Genomic DNA, 19,609 nt, shown 5'->3' with positions numbered 1-19,609 from the left:
GCTTACCAAATTGTTGATATCACACTTGCGTATGGCCTCCACACTTGTAACAGTCGCTCCTGCTCATATGCTAAACCTTGTCCCACTTTCAGACGTGGAGCTTATATGAGCTATATTGATTACCTTACATTAAACATCCGCTTGTGGGAGCATATGGTCGATATGGTGGTAAAAGAACATGAAGAAAGCGACGACGACCCGCTGATTCTATTAGGGGTCTGCTGCCCACAATAGAGGCCCCTGATTCCAGGGACTAAGCGCAGCAGCTTACCATGACAAATAACAAACGGAATGTCAAGTGGGATGTTGTTAATTCCTCTTTAGGCTCTCTTTCATCAATATACAGCCTTATGGCAGATCAAATGGAGCATATGCTCCATTTACTTGAGGATGATATTAGGCTCCTGGTTGCTCATATGGAACTATTCAACTCTTTAAAAAACCTTTTCACTAACGAAGTTATCACTAAAACAAGAAACAGGTGTAGCAAGAGGTGGTTCAATCAATCATGTAAGGAAGCCAGGCACAAATTATTGACGAACCCGAGAAGGGGGATCAGAGATCCAATAAGACAGTCAAGAGAGAGCTATAGGCAGAAACTTTCCAAGGCACGAAGAAGTTGGGAGGAGAAACGATGGGCTGCTCTCTTGGAGGCTGCAAGAGCTAACGATGCCTCCAAGTTTCAGAAGCTGATTTCAAATGACAGTGGTGATTCCCGGCCCTTGCCTGGTACTTCGATTCTCCCGGCAGTATGGGTAAATCATTTTGGGTCACTTTACTCAGGGGTTAATGAACCTAATTTCAGGGAGCTGATCAGCACTAGGGAAATTACTGCTCCTCCAATCAAGATTTCCCTACCCGAAACTAAGGCATCAATAGCTTCCCTCAAGTGGAGAAAGGCCGGGTCTCGATAAAATACCTGGCGATCTTTACAAATCAAACCCTGATATCTGGGCCCCCCACTTGAACAAGGTTTGTAACGCAGTTGCCGCAGGAGCACCTATTCCTTACACATGGAGGGGAGCTGAGATAGTTCCCCTTTTCAAGAAAGGTAGTCCTTGCGAACCTTTTAATTATCGTCCAATAAGCCTACTCGACAACTTTCAAAAACTTTTTGCGAAGCAGATTTTGTTCCATTTAGAAGAGTGGATTACAGAGAGTGGGGCCATTTCTGATTTACAGGCAGGTTTTAGACCTGCGGTTAGCACAATAGACCAAGTCCTGAGGTTTTTGGCAACTAAATGGAGGACAGTGGATATCTGAGGTGAGAACCTATATGTGCCCTTTATTGACCTTCGAGGGCCTTTGACCTGGTACCCAGGAATACATTATGGCTGACACAGGCCAACGTGGGAGTCCCTAAAGGCCTTTTGAACCTTATTGTCCGATTTCATGAAGGCACTTTTGCCCAAATCAGGAGTGTCAAGGATGGCGAATTACCAGACCCAGTTATCATTGAGAGAGGAGTAGGCAAGGCTGTGTCCTTGCCCCTACCCTCTTTCTTTTATATATAAACAACTGTATTAAGTATTTAACTAATTGTAACAATGATTCACCTAGGCTGGCAGGTAATAAAATCCCAGGAATGCTTTATGAGGATGATACCATCATCTTGGCAAAATCACCCCTGGGATTGCAAAATCTGGTTGACCAATTTTGTTTATTTTGTGGAAGTCAATGTCGGGAAAACTTAAATATTGGGAGAAGGCCAACGAGCAGATTCTTCATAGTAACAGGTGGGCCGTTTAACATCAGAATTTTTGCTCGGCAAACAGGAGCCATGGCCTGAGCAATTCCTTGATCTCCCAATACCTGCACGTGCTCGTGCTCTATTCCTTCAGTTTAGATACGGTATTCTACCAGTTAACAGTTTTGCTGCCCGATGGTCACAGAATAGCTCTGATGCCAATAAATGCATAAATTGCTATTTATGCATGGAATCAACCGAACATGTGCTTTTCTTCTGTCCCCTATACAAGAGTCCAAGGAAAAAATGGATTATCCCGTTGTGCAAGGCTTTGTTTTTATACGACTGTGCCAATGCTCATAGAATTTGTAAATATGACCAGTCCACACTGGTAGTAAGTGCGGTTACTAAATATTTGTCAGCAGCTTGGTCCATTCGCCATAGGGCTATTACAGTACCATGTTTCAGTGTTTTGCCCACATTATGGGTAAAGAACGATTTGACCATGTGGTTTGGACAGGGCTTTGGAACAGATTTTGTTTTTCTTTTTTTTAGACAATATGTGGGTAATCATCCTGTGTTTCTGCTACTTTATCATCAGTGTTAGCTGCAAACAGTTATTTTTATGCATTTGTTTGGTATTCATGTCATTTTAACATGAATCTGATATCTTTTTTAAGTTATGATATAAGCTTTCTGCCACACTGTGCACGTGTCTCTAATGATTTGACCGTGCTTAAAAAAATGTGCTCATATGATTGTGCAGGTAGTAGGCTCCTTTTGTCAAAGTATGTTATCTAAATCATTATGAAACTGTATCAATTTATAATGCTAACTTAGTACTTAAAATTTTGGGTCGGACGGTTTGTTTTTATCTTGATGATAGTATTATCCACAAAATTTGAATTCGTAACCACCTTTTACTGTTTTGTTAGCTCTTAAATACTTCTATTATTTTAACATTGTGATGCAGACATTTTAGAAACCTTGGCATTTAAATGTTAAGTTATGCACTGGGAATAAAGGTTAACTATAGTAGGCTATGGCCTATGATTGACTTTTTATTGCCAGTATTTGAATGTTTTAGAGAAGCTATTTTTATTCTAAACTTTATTTTAAGCTAGTGTGAAAACACAATGATAACGTATGCACTTTCTTTTTTACTATTTTATGTGTAACTTTTAGGACCTACGGTCGCAATAAAGTACGATTTGACTTTGAACAGGTGGGCATTTTTTTAATGGTGATATTAGTGTTAGACAACAACGTGACCCCATAACCTGTGTGCCTGCCCGTCGAGAAATGGTGTTGCTGCTCATGACAACAACAACTGTACCGAATATGGCACATAAACAGTACAAGGGTAGTCCATCACAATGGGAGCTGCCCTCTCTACCCTCACAGCAGCTGTGGTGGCTGCTTTCAAACAGGCTGGATGCCCAGTCACTGCCAAAGGCAAAGTCACAGAGTAATACGCTACAGGTCTTTATCCGGGGCCATGCTGCTGTGTCAGCACACCATTTGCAATGCCATTGTGCTCTGACACATAGAGATGGAAGGGCAGTTTGTAATCAGGCAGCCCCAATGCTGGCGCAGTACACAATGTCCCTTTCAGTTTCTTGAAACATTCTGCACGTTCATTAGTCCATACAGTGTTGTTGGGTGCATCTTGTAGTGTGCACTTCCTCAAGAATGCATCATAGGATCTGTGCTCAGGGATCCACTGGCGGCAGTAGTTCATCATCCCCAGGAAGGACATCATTCGTTCCTTGGTGGACGGGGGCTGCATACTTTGAATCATTTTTATTCTGTCAGGTGATATGCAGCGCGCACCTTTGGATAATACATAACCAAGGTAAGTCACCTTTTTTTGACAGCACTGAAATTTTGACAATGAGGCTTTGTGTCCTCTCTCCTGGAGGTGGCACAGCAGAGCTACAGTGTCTCTTTCACAAGCCTCAAGTGATGGAGCTGCCATGAAGAGATCATCAGCGTACTGCAAGATGACACTGCCGCCTTCCAGGTGTAGGCTGTCCAGGCCTTTCTTTACTGCCTGTGCATAGACCGTGGGACTCTCTGTGAAGCCTTGGGCAAGTCTTGTGAAAGTGTACTGGGTATCTTTCATTGTGAAGTCAAAGAGGTACACACTCTCTGGATGGACTCTAATACTGAAAAACGCACTTGCAAGATCTCTAACTGAGAAGTACTTTGCTTCTGCCGGTATAGAAGATAATATAGTATTGGAGTCAGGCACAACAGGTGCTAAGGGAACCACAATGTTGTTTATCTGGCGTAAATCCTGTATGAATCTATATTGCCCAGTGTTGCCCTTGAGCAATGGAATTATTTGACAAATAAAGGGCTATTGGTCTTTTTAATGATACCTTGTTGTAAGAGAGACTCAATCACAGGTTTTATTCCCTCCTCTGCCTGAGGTGACAGTCTGTACTGACACACATCAGGTAGTTCTGCATTTTCCGTAAGCGTCACTTTATGTGGAGGGCATGTTTCCAACAATCCTGTCTCATTTTTGTGTTTTGCCCAAACCTCTGAGTTCACTTCTTCTAGGACCTTGTTTTTTGTCAGCTGTAAAGCCATATTCCCTTGAAGCTTGTCAAAACTGCAGCCCTGTCGTTTCTGAGCATACACAACGTCCAACACCATCCTTCTCCATCTCCCAACACAGACACAACTCCCAAAGGAAATGTAAAGTCCTTAGTTCTTGGTGGGTCCCGGAGACGTTTGACCCTGGGGCACAAATCTTTAGGGTAGAATCCTGGTGCTACAGCTATAGACACGTGTGGTTCTGAAGCTGACACCTGAAATAACCTCTCTTCCGGTGGTCCTAGTGGAGAAGTGTGGCTCAATGGTTAGAGCGGCAGACCCTGAAGCAGAGATCTGGCTCAAGACCAGGGTTCAAGTCCCACTTCGGCAGGTCTTGGGCTCAATTCCCCTTGACCAGATAATTCTCGCCTCGGTGCCTAATCTAATTCATGGGTCCCACTCTGCAACTCTGGGCAATAGCTTGCTTAATCTCCACAACGGCCCCAACAGCGCTTGGATGCCTGGCTTCACCCTGGGGGTGCTCAGGAGTGGGCGCCTCACAGGGAAAAGCCAGGAGGGGTTCCATAGCGGTATGAGTACAGCGCCTTGAGACCCTAACGGGTGAGTAGTGCGCTATACAAGTGCTAATTTACATTTAGCTCAGTGCTCACAGCACACTCTTATTTTCCTACATACAATGTGTCTTCATGCAACTCCATTGTTCAGTACAAATATTTGTCTGCCACGTAGGTGTACCATTCAGGCACTGGGCCTGTAAAAATGCTGCAGTAAAGTGTCTTTGCCCAGGTACTAATGCCAACTACACTAACTTAGTCACCACGTCACTCTCAATGTCAGGGCTGTATTTAAACAGCTCTTGAAACATGTCATTTTAGAACTCTGCCTGTAATGGAGTCCATTGGTAGCGTTTTGCAGAGAGAGACAAGACAGGGGTTGGACGTAACATAGAATCCTCACTCAATTTGCAAGCAGTAAGCACTGTATTAGCCAATTTTAACCTGTCCTCAGGTACTTGTAAGTAAATCCCATTTTGTGAAAAATATAATGTTGCATGCAATTTACAGAGAATGTATATTCCCAGCAAATTGATGGGTGCATTTGGTGACAGGAGAAACTGATGGGTCATTGTGAAATCCTCAACAGAAACTGGCAGGGATCTGAAAACTCTTCATGCATCAGCATTCCATTCACAGCTACGGTAGTTACTATTTCGCCACTACTGGGGCCCAACTTGTTTCTTACTGCAGAGATAGTTGCATCGCTTTCTATTAGGAAATCAATTTCGATACCTCCTACCTTAATTGGGAACATGGGATTCTCCTCAGGTGTGTCTGATACCTTCATCATAAAGCACTGAGCTCGCCGGTTTTCTGTTGTTTGGGTCATCTCTCCACGTGGTCCTATGCCGATCCATGTTGTTGCTGAAAAGGCTTCCTCAGGTAGTGCTGTGTTTGCCTAATGTCTCTAGGCATGGTTGGTGCTGATAGCTGGACCTCATCCCTGTCCAACCTGTCATACCTGTTGTTTCTATCTTTTCTCTCATACCGGTCATTTCTATCTCTTCTACCTCTATAACTTTTACAATTTCGGCCCCAGTGCCCTTACCTCCGGCACGCATAGCACTGATCACTACTCTTGTCTCTTCTCCGGTATCCTTGTCTTTCATCCTGTCTACGTTGCGCCCCCTGATAGTACATTCCCTCTGGCTCCTCCTCTCATTGTACTTGCTGCAACATCATCCCTTTGTCAGTTTTAGCTGAGTCCTTCTTTACTTTGAAAATACCATCCCTTTCCATAGTTGCCAGAAGCGTGCACAACTCTTGATATTCTTTAGCAGGCCAGTCAGGGTGGCGCAGTTTACAACTATGGGCCACAGATGCTAATAATCCATTCATAAGGGTCTGAGATGCCAATACTTTATATGCCTCTGTCATGCGGGGTACACCTGCACTATTATCCCATGCTTCATTGAACCTTAGGATGTAATCAGCCACTGATTCCCCTGATTTCTGCAACACGGCTGTTATTTGTGAAAAATCACCATGTTTCACTGCTAAGCCATTTATTCTGTCCCTGACAGACTCTAACCAATTCATCAGTCTATTTTCTGTGACATCCATATTATTAGTCAGTATTGTCCAGTCCCTTTCCTGTGGAATTTGGAACACACTTTTTACCAAAGGCCATCTGCTGCTATATCCTAGTTTTAATAACATTGCTACATCTCTGGGAAGGGGGGTATAAGCAATGCATATTTTATGAAGCCATTCATAATATTTCACACTGGCTGTGAATGGCTCTGGGGCATCCTTAGCCATCTGAGCTGCTTCCAAGGTGGTCCATGGTTTTAACATTGCTGTCCCTCCTAACACTATTTTTGGTGCAGTCATTTTAGGGTTTAATAGTACATCATCATTATATGAGTTCTCACCCTTTACCTTTAGTGCCCGTGTGTGTGACAGTGTAAGTATCAGCTGTTCTCTGCTATCTGTGTTATCCTGAAGTTTATTGATAGAGCATTTTATTCTCTCCTTTTCAGTGTCCACCTTATCCAGAAACTTCTCTTCCTCCCTCCTTAGGTGAGCTAACTCCTCTCATTGCTCCTCTTTGTTTTTCTCTTGTGCACTCAGCCCTAAATCCTCCCTTAGACCAAAAGTCGAAGTTGGGACAGGGGTGGCAAAAACAAGAAATATGCCCCCCCCTAAGGATAGGTGCCTATTCAGGACCGGTGTTGTGGCACCACCTTCTCTGGCACTAGTTGGCGTGTCAAATACGCTAGTTAAATCACCCTCCAGGGATATATGAAAATAAGGGACATGTGGTTAGCCTGGTTTTAGACCCAGAGCCTGCTTGTGTGTGTTATTTCTTTCACAGTGTATGTAGGGGCATGAAAGTGATGGGTAAGTTGAAGTTCTTTTAGGAGGTAAAACAGGCCCTGCGGAATGGATGCTCTGTTCCAATGTTAGGGGACTGCTCTGATTGTTGTCTCTACCTGTGCTCCAGGAATTGAATTCACTATTCACATCCAATTTCTGTCTTTTCCTTTCTTCCTCTGTTAACAGCAGTATCTCTTCCTCAGTTAATGTACTACCAGCTATTTGCTCATTGTTTGCTCCTTCCCCTTATTTGACATAAAGACCTTGAGGCTTGGAGGTGATAAACAGTTTCTTTAATTTATTTATGTCAATATACACTTGGCGGTGAGTACAAATACACAGCAGAGCAGCAATCCTTTTAGAAGTAATGGCATTTGGTATTGCTATAACTCTGTCTACTTTAGCTGTTGTCAAGCCACTGTGGTTACATAATGATGGAAAATGCTGGCCTGTTTGCACATAGTTACTTAATTCTAATAAACATTGGTTATATGTTGTGGGCCATTCCTTTGCTAGTTCTAGCTTCTTTTTATTAGGTTTTTTGCACTCCCTGTTCACCACTGCTACTGCAGAATAGTCTCTGCTCCTTGTGAGGACATTTTCCTGGCCTTTCTTTTTTGAAAGGGGAGTTTTCTTTTTAGCAATTGAAAGCCACCGCTGCAAGCAATTGCTTATATAGTGTGAACCCATGATGGATCATCCCGTAATTATATAGAGGGTCATTCTGACCCTGGCGGGCGGAAGACGCCGCCCGCCTGGCGGGAACCGCCAAATGGGCGTGAGGCCATTCTGACTTTCCCGCTGGGCCGGCGGGCGCCCGTCAAAGGAGCGCTACGCCGGCCCAGCGGGAAAGGCCCTGCAACAATGAAGCCGGCTCCGAATGGAGTTGCAGGGGTGCGACGGGTGCAGTTGCACCCGTCACGATTTTCACTCCCTGGGGCACTGTTAGGGGGCCCCACGACACCCGTTCCCGCCATCCTGTTCCTGGCGGTGAAAACAGGGTGGCGGGAAGGGGGTCGGAATCCCCATGGCGGCGCCGCCATGGAGGATTAGCCCAGCCGGGGCTAATCATGTGGGAAACCGCCGGACCCAGCCTGTTGGCGGTGCTTCCGTCATTTTAGCCCTGGCGGTCGCCGACCGCCAGGGTTAGAATGACCCCCATAGTCTCTATCACGTGTTCAATATCATCTATCTGAAGAGAACCAGATCTAGGCCACCTCCTGTTATTCCCCTTCCAAGTCCAAACTAGAACGCAGAAAGATGCTACATATTCCAGACAATTTGTATCGTTCTAGAACCTGAGCTGATGGGCTATCTGGTGGTAATTTAAAACATTTCTCTCAGCTGTTTAAAAAACTTTTTAGTCTTTTTCAAAATTCAAGGGTTTACCACCATTAAGTTTCCTTTGACTTGCCGCTGACCATTGTGCCCTTCCCTACAATTTTACACCCTGAAAGAGAAACGCAACAGTTGCATCCTGCAAAAAATTTAAGAAGGAAAACATTGTTATACTGTGGTGGATAGAGGGATAGATAGAGAAAATCAAGAGCTGTTGACAACCTAGAGACACCACATCAGCAGTTTTTCTTATCTAATGCAGTAATGCTCTACTTCACATATAAATCAAAGAAACATTGCAAAACATAGTGGCGCGTTTCTCTTGCTATTCATTCGTTGTTGTGCTTGTCTTAAATGCTTAATTTTTATTGGTGCATGTTGTGAAATGTCCCTCCTTTGTGTGCTGAGTTCCCTCCCTTGACTTATTAGCTAAGTGAACATTCCTGAACATCTTTGTTGGCCATCTCACTACGTCACGCTTCCTCCTGTTACAGCGTGTGATGGCCCCTCCTCCGGTTTCGTTTGCCTTACATCCCAGCAGTGATCCTTTCTAGATAATAAGGCAGAGAGCTAATAACTCTCACGCTCATGGCAGCGGCGGTGCTTTGAATAGGCTTGCTTCCGTCAACTGTTTTACACTTCATTTTTAATTCATTTGGCAAGAAAAGTCCAGTTAGGAATTTACAATACCAATTGCTCAAACTCAAGCAAATGTGAGACCCGTTGCATTGCAAATGCTTGTTAAACTTAATACTACCGCAAGTGACCAGTGGTCCATTGGATAAAATGGGCTGGTAATCGGGCTGACCCCCGATGCCCAGCTCTTTGATGGCTCCATGATGGCCCAGGCTGAATTCCCCAGTGTTTTGTGTCAAACATTGTGCTTTTTAACCCTGAGCATGATTCACATGCCCAGGATTACCTACCATGTACCCAGATGGCATTCTCAGAGGTTTGCCACCATGATACCAGCTCTTTACTGCCTCTCTTCTCCACTGCCTTGTCAAGCTTTCCCGAGTGCTTTGCCACCAAGACAGAAGTCTGCCATCCTGCTGCACGCGCTGGCACATCCACAGGACAGAGACAAAAGGCCTGGGCAGGAAGGAGGTCACTCCTCCTTCCTCCTAGGATGGCTAGTATTTACTATAATCAAGGTGTCGAGCTTCAAAGGCTCTTCCCACCCAGTTTACGTGATCTCCAGTGCCCCCACAGGAGGATAATGGCCTACCCACCCTGACCAGTCCAGAAGGCGGGAAAATTGAATAGTTAGGAGGCGTACACTTCCAAAGGGCTAGCCACACCCCTAAGGTGGGCTAGCAGGTCTGTACATGCGTGGAGGGGTTCTGGCATTTTGAAAAAACCCTCCATTAGAGCATTCTGGGTAGTTTAGTAATGTACACCCACTGTATGTGGTCACTATAGGGGCGGGCTAGCCATGGGGATAAGTAGCCACCGTCCCCGACACCATTAACGCCCCCTAAACCAGGATTCAAGGGGCTCCCCTGGCACCACAACCTCATTTCTGATTTTGCAACCAAGAAGAGGCATCAAGAAGATGCCTCCACCGACAAGAGTACTAAAGACTCTGCCGCAGCTCAAACAACAGTCACTTAAGTGTCCTGTTGAGACCACATACTCAAACTGTGTGTCAACGTGTGCCTGTGGCTGAAACTCTTCAGTCCCTTCAAGAGGGATACCAGTGGACACCAGAAACAAAAGCAGACTCCCCTACAAGCTGCAAAATTAGCAATGTGCTGCGCCGCAAGAACTGCAACCCAAAGGGCTCCCTGTGAGGAAACCCAAAGAAACTCAGTGTCCTGCGTCCTGGGAGTGGTAGTGATATTCTGTCCAATTTTTCAACCGCTACTCCCCTCCTGAAAGCCTCTAGCCATTAAAGTGCCTGTGGGTTACTTTTTCTGATACAAATGCTGGTTTGTCTTGTGACCAGCATAGTAGCCAACCCCTCCCAAGACATCACCGCCTCCAGCACGTCCCACAGCTATAGTGACTGACGTCATCAATGGCCCCACTGCTGAGAGATTTTATCTTGAAGGAGGTGTGGTCGACTGTGTGGCAAAGCATCTTTGGTGCGACCAGCCTGTGAGTGACAGCTGAAAGGTTACCGCTGCACCTGGAGCCATTGGACAAGGTAGTGAAGAACTAGCAGCTCAATTGTGGTCCTGGGACCTGAAAGGCCTCTACATCCGAGGGCTAGAGTTGAAATCCACCTATAAGTGTGTGTTTTCTGAGTGCTGCATTTTGACAGTACCCGCTGATCCGTTCAGCACTCTGGACAACCAGGAGCATCTCTGCACCCGGGATCCCTGGGTGCGCCCGAGTCATTCTGCCTGGTGAATTCTTACCTAAGACCAGATCTAGGATCCAAGAAATCCACTGAGATCCCCCCGCAAGGTGCCTTTTGCCAAGGTGCCCTGCAGGAACCACAATCCCCGTTCAGCACCAAGGACAGCTAACACCACTCTGCAAACCAGCCCTGCAGACCAAGTAAAATTGATCTAACTGTGGTTACTGGCTCCCAGGGCCTCCAATAACTTAACCTCTAGTGGATTCCCCAGAACTCAACCTACAAGTGACTGATTGCATAGGTGATTTTCTCAAATTGACTTCAATGATAAGAATTGCCAGCAGTAATGTATTTATCCTTTGAAAATTCATATGTCCGGTTGATTGCTTTTTATTGCAAATGTTTTAATGTCTACAATGATATAAAATACACTTTATTTTTATAAATTGGTGTCAGATTTCTTTCAAATCGTGTTAATTACTTATCATCCATGTTGGTTTTGTAAAATGCTTTACATATGTTCCTCTAAGTAGCCTGACTGCTCTTTGACACTCTACCATGGCTGAGCTAGGGTTTTCTGGTGTGAATCTGAGGTCCACTATTAGGTACTGTGATAGAATGCATGGTAAGAATCCCACAGTCATACCACATAATACTTCTACCTTGCTACATTAAACCCCACAATAATATTTTACATTAGGTTTGCATTACAAAAGTTACACAAACCTAATGCAAAGCATTCATAAATCTGGACTTCACTATCCACAATACTGTGTAAACTGACCATTAAAAGCCTGCTTACTTGTTATAATAATGTCTCTGTGGACACAACAATTATGCTGTAGAAGACATTTAATGGTTAGCATAACCTCCTTCTGTCGTAATAAGATATATTACCATGTCCTGTCCTTATCAGAATTTATGATACCTTTATAACCTACTGAAATGGCTTATTAAACACATTAAACTGCTAATACCTTATCATAGATATTTCCCTATTGGGTTTGTACCAATGGACTAGCCTTTTAATGAGAAATATATCCTACTATAGTGCTCTTTAAAGCATAACATTTTACTAGTTTTAAACCAAAAGAGGTGGTTCTAAAAAATCTTGTGTGAGAAAACAGGGCTGATTGCAGAGGCCCCATAACTTTTTGCCCCCATTTTCCACTTTTTGCTGGTGTTTTCCTGACTTTGATGGTGCCCTGGGTACTGCTAACCAGTCCCAGGGCCTGTGCTCTGTGTAAAATGGATATGCAAATTAGGCTAATTATAATTGGCTAAGTTAACCTACCTATAAGTCCCTAGTATATGGTAGGGCATGTAGGTTTAGGGACCACAGCATAGGTGGTGCACACCTAGGTGCACTTCTGAGGTGCCCAGTGTCATTTTAAAAGCAAGCCTGCCTTGCTGGCTGCTTTTAAATTAAAGTTATATGCAAATTCAACTTTGGAATTAAAGGTACTTCCAAAGTCTTAAACTACCTTATTTTTACATATAAGTCACCCGTAAGGTGTGCCCTATGTGCCCCTAGGGCTGGGTGCCATGTAACTATAAGCAGGGACTTTATAAAAATAGATTTATAAGCCCTGGTGAGGTAAAAACAGCCAAATTCGTTTTTCCCTCATTGAAGTAAATGGCCTTCATAGGCTAGAATGGGCAGACTTTATTTTAAATTTTAAAGTCTCCTTAAATGTTACATACCAAGAATTTGGTATCAAATTGATTGTTGTAATAAATCCCACAACTTCCAGTTGTTGGATTTAATATAACTTGTCCAGGTAAAAAGTTTAGACTTTACCTAAAAAGTTGCCAATTTCAGCTCTGCATTGTTTTTGCTGCTGTGCTCTGATTGGCCAGCCTGCAGCAGCTTCTGCCAGGCTGCCTTGATTAGGTGTGAAGTGGCCTGGCTTCACACAAAGGAATGTGCTTGGGGGAGAGAATCTCCCCTCAGCAGATGGTGAGGCAGGAAGGGGGAGGGCTGCCAAACTGGTCTTCAAAGGCAGAGAAGGACATTTGGAGCACCCAGCAACACCCCCACATCCTGCAACCCCAGACAATTAGGTGCCCCCTTGATTAGATTAGGAGAGGGCAGGAGAGGGGTGTGTTTATGATTTTTAGCCACACCAGTGGGTGGGCTCAGCCAGATGTAACCTCCAAAAATCAGATTCATCCATGTTGGATTTTTAGAGACTGTTGCCTTCTGGGATGGATTTTTGCCACACTTCCCAGGAAGTGGTCATCACAGGGGGACGACCCTGTCCCTGATTGGAGAACCAGGGCCCCCCTGCTTTTCACCCAGGAGCAAGGATAAAACTGGCAGACCTGCACCCACACCTCAGATCCCCACCAAATTTCAAGAAGAAAGAACTACAAGGAGAAGAAGGACTGCCCTGCTGGACCCCTGGCCTGCACCTGGACCCTGCACTCAGAAAGACTGCACCAGCTGCACACTTGGGCTTCACCACAAGAAGGACTTTGCCTGGCTTCCACTGGTTCAAGGAGGGACTCCCTGTTTGCTACAGGTGAAAAATTGCTATCCAGAGTCCCCTGCACCAACTCCTGAAAAAGTGACCAGCTGACCACTGTCCAGTGGCCAAAAAGGAGTTTGCGCCAGGTGTATTCTGGGAGTTGAAGTCCGCACTTCCCAAGGACCATCACAGAACTTCTGGACCCTTGGGGTGAGCTGTGGACCCCAAAAGAACCCTAAAAGAACATCTGGGTGAAGCCCCAGAAGTTTGGAAAAGATTGGAGAATTTTTGAAAAAAAGCTCCATAAAGTGACCGACCCGACGCGGAAATTCTAGCCGGCTTGCCTCAACCGCGACCCGGCCTGACTTCGTGGTTCGTCCCGGTAAAGAAAAACATCCAAAAAAGAGACTAAGTCCGAACGTAAAAAGTTGACCGGGACCTTCCAGCCATCGTATCCGAGAAGGGCTCCACGGACGTCGGATCAAGATCCAGGTTTACCCCGGTCGAAGGATTTTCATCTCGAAAAAACGACTAAGTCCGAAGGTAAAAATCACCACCGAGGAAACCGACTTCGCGTATCCGGACAAGGGCTCCAGGAGGTCGGATCCAACTGGCAGGTTCGTCCCGGGGAAGAAAAACATCAAAAAAGAGACTAAGTCAGAAGGTAACTTTTTAACCGAGGCCTCCCGCGACTTGTAGCCGAGCAGGGCTCCATCGCGGTCGGCCTGAAAGTTTGACTTTGCCCCGGTCCTGGTGCAACCAGATGACCCGATTGGCGCTTTTTGTTTCTAAGCGCTAGAAAATAATAATACTTTAAAAATTCATATCTCCGGTTCCCCTGAACCGATTTTAATCGTTTTTGTGTCATTTTAAAGATAAAAATATAAGCTATTTTTATAAATTGGTTTTGGATTTTTAAACTGTTTCCTGTGTTTTATTTAATTACTGTTTTGTGATATTTGAATGCTTTACACTTTGTCTCCTAAGTTAAGCCTTGACGCTCGATGCCAAGCTACCAAGGGTAGAGCTGGGATTAATTTACTGAGACCTAACTGTACTTATGTGGAGGTTTGTGGCTTGTTGCTAGGTGTAGGTACCTACCTGCCCTACCAATAACCCATTTTCCAACATAATTGGAAGCAGCGACGGGATCCTGTACTTGTGTTCAATATCACGTTACAGTTTTAGATAAAACAAATTAAAAGTCCTTTAAATTGTCCTAGTGCAAAAATTGTTTTTAATTTTTAATTTTAAATTTTTTTTTATATATTAATTTGGATTAATTTCAATTATTGAATTTTTGTAATTTTTCTAAATTCTTGTTTCCAATTTTTGCAAAAAGTTTTTGTTGACACAAAACTAGGGAACCATGGAGCTTGATCTGGCTAGCCTACCCACACTGACAGTAGTCCAGCTTAGGGGGTTGTGTATTGAGAGGGGGTTGCCTGCAACCCCTGATCTCAGGAAGCAAATCCTGATTAAATCCCTGACAGCATGGGCTGAGGCACAAGAGGTAGAGACAGAGGAAGCTCCAGAGGAGGAAGAAAAAGAGGAAGATGCAAGCTCTAACCACTCAGGGGAGGGAAGGCTTCTGAGCCTAAGTGAGGATGAGGAAGAACGGTCCTCAGTAAACACAGTCACTAGGGGCAGATCCAAAGCTAGTGGTGGGAAGGGGGTCCTTTCAGGAGGAGAGAACCCATCCATCAGAGAAAGAGAGCTGGAGGCCCAGCTAGCATACATAGCTTTGGAAGCAGAGAAGCTGGCCCTAGAAAAGAAAAAGTGGGCATACAAAGAAAAAAGAGATGGAAGCAGCGATAAAGAAGCTGAGGTGTCCATGGGTGGGGGAGTTTGCCCCAGGTTACCCAAGGGGGTAGTTCCTGCTTATGTAGAGGGGGATGACATAGATAAGTGGCTGGGGGCCTTTGAGAGGGCACTCCAAATGAGAAGGGTTAGGCCTCAATACTGGGGTTCCCTTTTGTGGGAGTTGGTCCCCAACTCAGGGAGGGATAGGCTTCTGACCTTAAGGGGGGAGGAGGCAGATTCATACCCTAGTATGAAGAGGTGCTTAGCCAAGAAGTTTGGTCTGACCCCAGAGCAATCTAGAATGAAGTTCAGGGACACCCAGAAGGTCAGTACCCAGTCTTGGGTTGACTTTGTGGACATTTCACTAAAGGCACTAGAGGGCTGGATTATTGGTAACAAAGTAGATACTTATGAGGGGTTATACAATCTGATCATGAGAGAGCACATCTTGACCAATTGTACCCAAGAAAGGTTACGCCAGCATCTAGTGGACTCGAAGCAGACCAACCCTAGAGAGCTAGGGGAGGCAGCTGATGAGTGGTTGAGAACCAGGGTGGTTGTCAAGTCCCAGGGGGGAGACTCCAAGAAGGGGGGGACAGGTCCCCAAAAACCTAAGGAGGGAGGTGGTAAGCCCACCACAGAGACTCCCTCTGTACCCCAGAACCCTAAGAAGGAGGAGAGTAAATCCCACTCTGACCAGCAGAGACAATTAGACCCAGGGTTAAAAAAGCTCTTGGACAGTAGGGCTTGCTTTGACTGTCAGCAGACAGGTCACTTCAGAGGAGATGCAGCCTGTCCAAAGAAGGTAGTTAGCACTGGGCTGTCCAGTGTAGCCATAGAGGAGGATTCCTCAGATGATGAAGTCCTCCTAGCATTAAGCTGGGAGACAGGACCAGATGGTAAGCTGGTGATCCCTGAGGGTGGGAGTAGGCACTTCCACCACATTCATGTGAATGGGATCCCTACCACTGGCCTGAGAGACACCTGTGCCAGTCACACTATAGTGAGTGACCGGTTAGTGACCCCAGACATGTATGTCCCAGGAAAGACAAAGAAAGTCAGGATAGCCACAGGGGAGGTCACCTCCAAACCTGTAGCCATAGTGCCCCTAGAGAGGGAGGGTATCCTTGACTGGATTAGGGTGGTAGTCAGTGCTGACCTTCCCCTAGATTGTATCCTGGGCAATGACCTCCCAGAGGTGAGTCTGGTCACAGATGGGGTGGTCGCCCAGGGCGCCCCCCAACCCAAAGTCCTGGGGAGTCAGTCCCTACAGTTAGGAGACAGGGGTCCCCAAGAAAAGGAAAGAAGAAAAGGAAGGGTAGGCCACTCCTAAAGAGAGTTCCAGGGAGCCAAGGGCCTTCTGCCCCAGTTAGGGGGGAGCCCAGAGTTGGCACTGGTGAGGCCTCACCTGACACCAAGGAAGTCCTGAGTAGTCAGGCAGCTGTCCAGATGCAGGGTGTTGCCCCTGCACTGACAGAAGAGAGAGTGGAAGGAGGGTGTCTGCCACAGGAGGTGGTAACCCCCCACTCTAGACAGCAAGAGGGGTGCCAGGACCCCAAAGTTGCCCCTAAAGCAGCTCAGCCACCTGTCAGTGGAGAGCTTAGGGTGTGGTTCTGGGTGCTGACAGCTGTCAGTAGCCTCTGCTGGGTGCTAGCCTTCCTGGCAGCACTGTACTTGGCCTGGGAGGCAGACCCCAGGGCCAATAGCAAAGTAGGCCCCCTGACCCTATTGGTCATGGTGGGGTTGCTCAAGTGTTGGGTGACCTCTTTGGGTAAGCTAGGTGTTGCCCTAGCAAAGTTAGGAGTAGGGGCGGTGGGCACCTCACTACCCAAATTGGCAGAGAGAGAGGAGGAAGACCCCCCTAGAGGGAAGTTTCAGTTTGAGTTGGGTCCTTTTACTGTTGGGATGGCTTCACTACCCAGAGGGAGTGACCCTGACAGGAGGATGTAAGGCAGAGTAGGCCCTGCAAAGGGACAGCCAGTTTTCTTCACTGTCTTCCTTGCCTAACAAGCCAGGAAGACTCTCCCAGGGTTGGGCTGAGTCTCCTGGGCGTGTGGGCTGGGGGGGGGTTGTGTGAGAAAACAGGGCTGATTGCAGAGGCCCCATAACTTTTTGCCCCCATTTTCCACTTTTTGCTGGTGTTTTCCTGACTTTGATGGTGCCCTGGGTACTGCTAACCAGTCCCAGGGCCTGTGCTCTGTGTAAAATGGATATGCAAATTAGGCTAATTATTGTTTCTAAGCGCTAGAAAATAATAATACTTTAAAAATTCATATCTCCGGTTCCCCTGAACCGATTTTAATCGTTTTTGTGTCATTTTAAAGATAAAAATATAAGCTATTTTTATAAATTGGTTTTGGATTTTTAAACTGTTTCCTGTGTTTTATTTAATTACTGTTTTGTGATATTTGAATGCTTTACACTTTGTCTCCTAAATTAAGCCTTGATGCTCGATGCCAAGCTACCAAGGGTAGAGCTGGGATTAATTTACTGAGACCTAACTGTACTTATGTGGAGGTTTGTGGCTTGTTGCTAGGTGTAGGTACCTACCTGCCCTACCAATAACCCATTTTCCAACATCTTGTTTATATTTTTAAGCTTTTGTAAATTCTTTGGAATTTTTTCAGTGTTGGGGATGCAACTTATAAAAGATAACAGGACATTTGAACGTAGGGTAATAAAAACATGGAAAAAGATAAAAAAATATTTATTTCACTATGACTAAAGGTAACAAAAACATTTGACATCAGCCATGTGGTTGGGACTTTAAAACACAGTACCAAAAATTCACTGAAAAAAGTAGATAAAAGTAACATTACAGTTAGGTATAGAAAAAAGATTGTAACTTATTAAATAAAACTGCAACATTCACCGAAAGAACAAAAGTAACGCTAAAGTTATGTATGGAAATAACCTGCTACCTTACAATAAAAAACTCAGAAATTCACTGAAAAGTAAAAATGACAATATAGTTAGATATAGATAAAAATCTTAAGTTACATTATTAAAATACCTGTATACATGACTGAAAAAACGTAAGGTGACGTTGTGATTAGGAATGGTAATAGCTTGTTAAAAACGTACATATTCACTGGGAAAAAACAAAGGCTAAAGTGACATAATTAGGTATGATAATAACATCTTTATGTTAGTGAAGATCCTCAGAAAGTCACTGAAAAATATCAATGACCAAAGGGATGTTATAGTTCAGTTAAATAGTCATAAATACCATAACATTTTAAACCCCCCAAAACCATTTGAAATCTGCCAGTTAGAGTTCACTGAGGTAACTGTATCTTGCTGCCCCTCCATGTCCTGCTTATCATCTTGTATATTACATCACTTATTGCATGTTCAATGGCATAATTGATACTATCACTGATGGCATCATCCAAGTTACTGCTCCTCAAATGACTCTATAAATGCCTAGATCATTTTAATGATCCATCACATACATACATCAGAGACTGAATATATGTACGTTTACGTGTCTGAAATAGAAACAACTTAGTACTGGAGACAAGTCGGATTTACTGTGGTAAAAGTTATATGATGCACAGTTTAACTACCAATAAAAGTTTCAGTAGAGCCCGTACTTCGTTTAAACAAGGTAGAGACACAGCTCAACTAGTATGAATTGCAGACATAAGATTACAAATAGGCTGTAGCTTAAATCAAAGTAGTTGCCAAAACATATGAGAAGAACCAGAGCTTATTCTTAAAAGACATTATTCACCTCTGGATGTCTGTGCACATGCTGACATTGTCACATAGTGTTAGTGACAATGTCTATATAACCTAGAGATTTATTAGATTGCAACATTTATTTCTAGACGTTCAGTAAAAATATTGAGACATTTTACATTGTTGAAGGATGTATAATGTACAGGTGAATTACTAACAGTTCACGTTGAGGTATGACTGTAAGCATTGTGATATTGGTGTGTGTAAGATATATTTGCAAACCACAGGCGAGTTGTGCATAGGACCTGGTCATGCATGCCTTATCAGTGGCTAATGAATAAATGTAAAACATTTGGCTTCAAATTCTATAACACATATGGTATTTTCCAGGTATATGTTGTTAAGGTAAATAACTGTCACAAATTCTTTTGAAAGAACTTCAAGGTTTAATGGATTGGCAATCCATTAAACCTACTTACCAGGATATTAATTCACAACTGTAACTCATTCTGCTTCTCATACACCTGTTTATCAGTTAAAAAAATATATCTACTAAATGTGGGTGTTTTCATAGAAATGCTTCATGTTTTGAATGTTGCGAAAAGATTAGCAATACAGAGATAATAGAAAACCTGAGGTAGATGTCCCTCACTGAATACCTTCCATTGTGTAAACCATATAGCAAACCATTATATTAACTAGATTATGTCATCAGTGATGTCATATCTGAGGTTTTCATGAATAGAAATATTATTATTATTTCTATAGCTAACTATAATGCCACACACATACACACACAGAAAAGTGTGTGTTCCAAATGAAAACCTCTGTTATTTACCTTGAGTGGAGTGCTAACAGCTTCCTTGGGTGGAGCTAAAGA

General features: G+C 44.3%; 1 protein-coding gene across 1 annotated transcript in view; it reads left to right on the top strand.

Annotated features, from left to right (window-relative positions):
• LOC138296887 (solute carrier family 22 member 7-like) overlaps positions 1 to 19,609 on the top strand; it is a 214,846-nt gene that overhangs the window by 127,928 nt on the left and 67,309 nt on the right. The window lies entirely within an intron of this gene.

Source organism: Pleurodeles waltl, chromosome 5, assembly GCF_031143425.1.
Source record: "Pleurodeles waltl isolate 20211129_DDA chromosome 5, aPleWal1.hap1.20221129, whole genome shotgun sequence".
Taxonomy (NCBI): domain Eukaryota; kingdom Metazoa; phylum Chordata; class Amphibia; order Caudata; family Salamandridae; genus Pleurodeles; species Pleurodeles waltl.
Note: the sequence above shows the minus strand (reverse complement) of the source record. Positions and strands in the feature narration are given on the sequence as shown.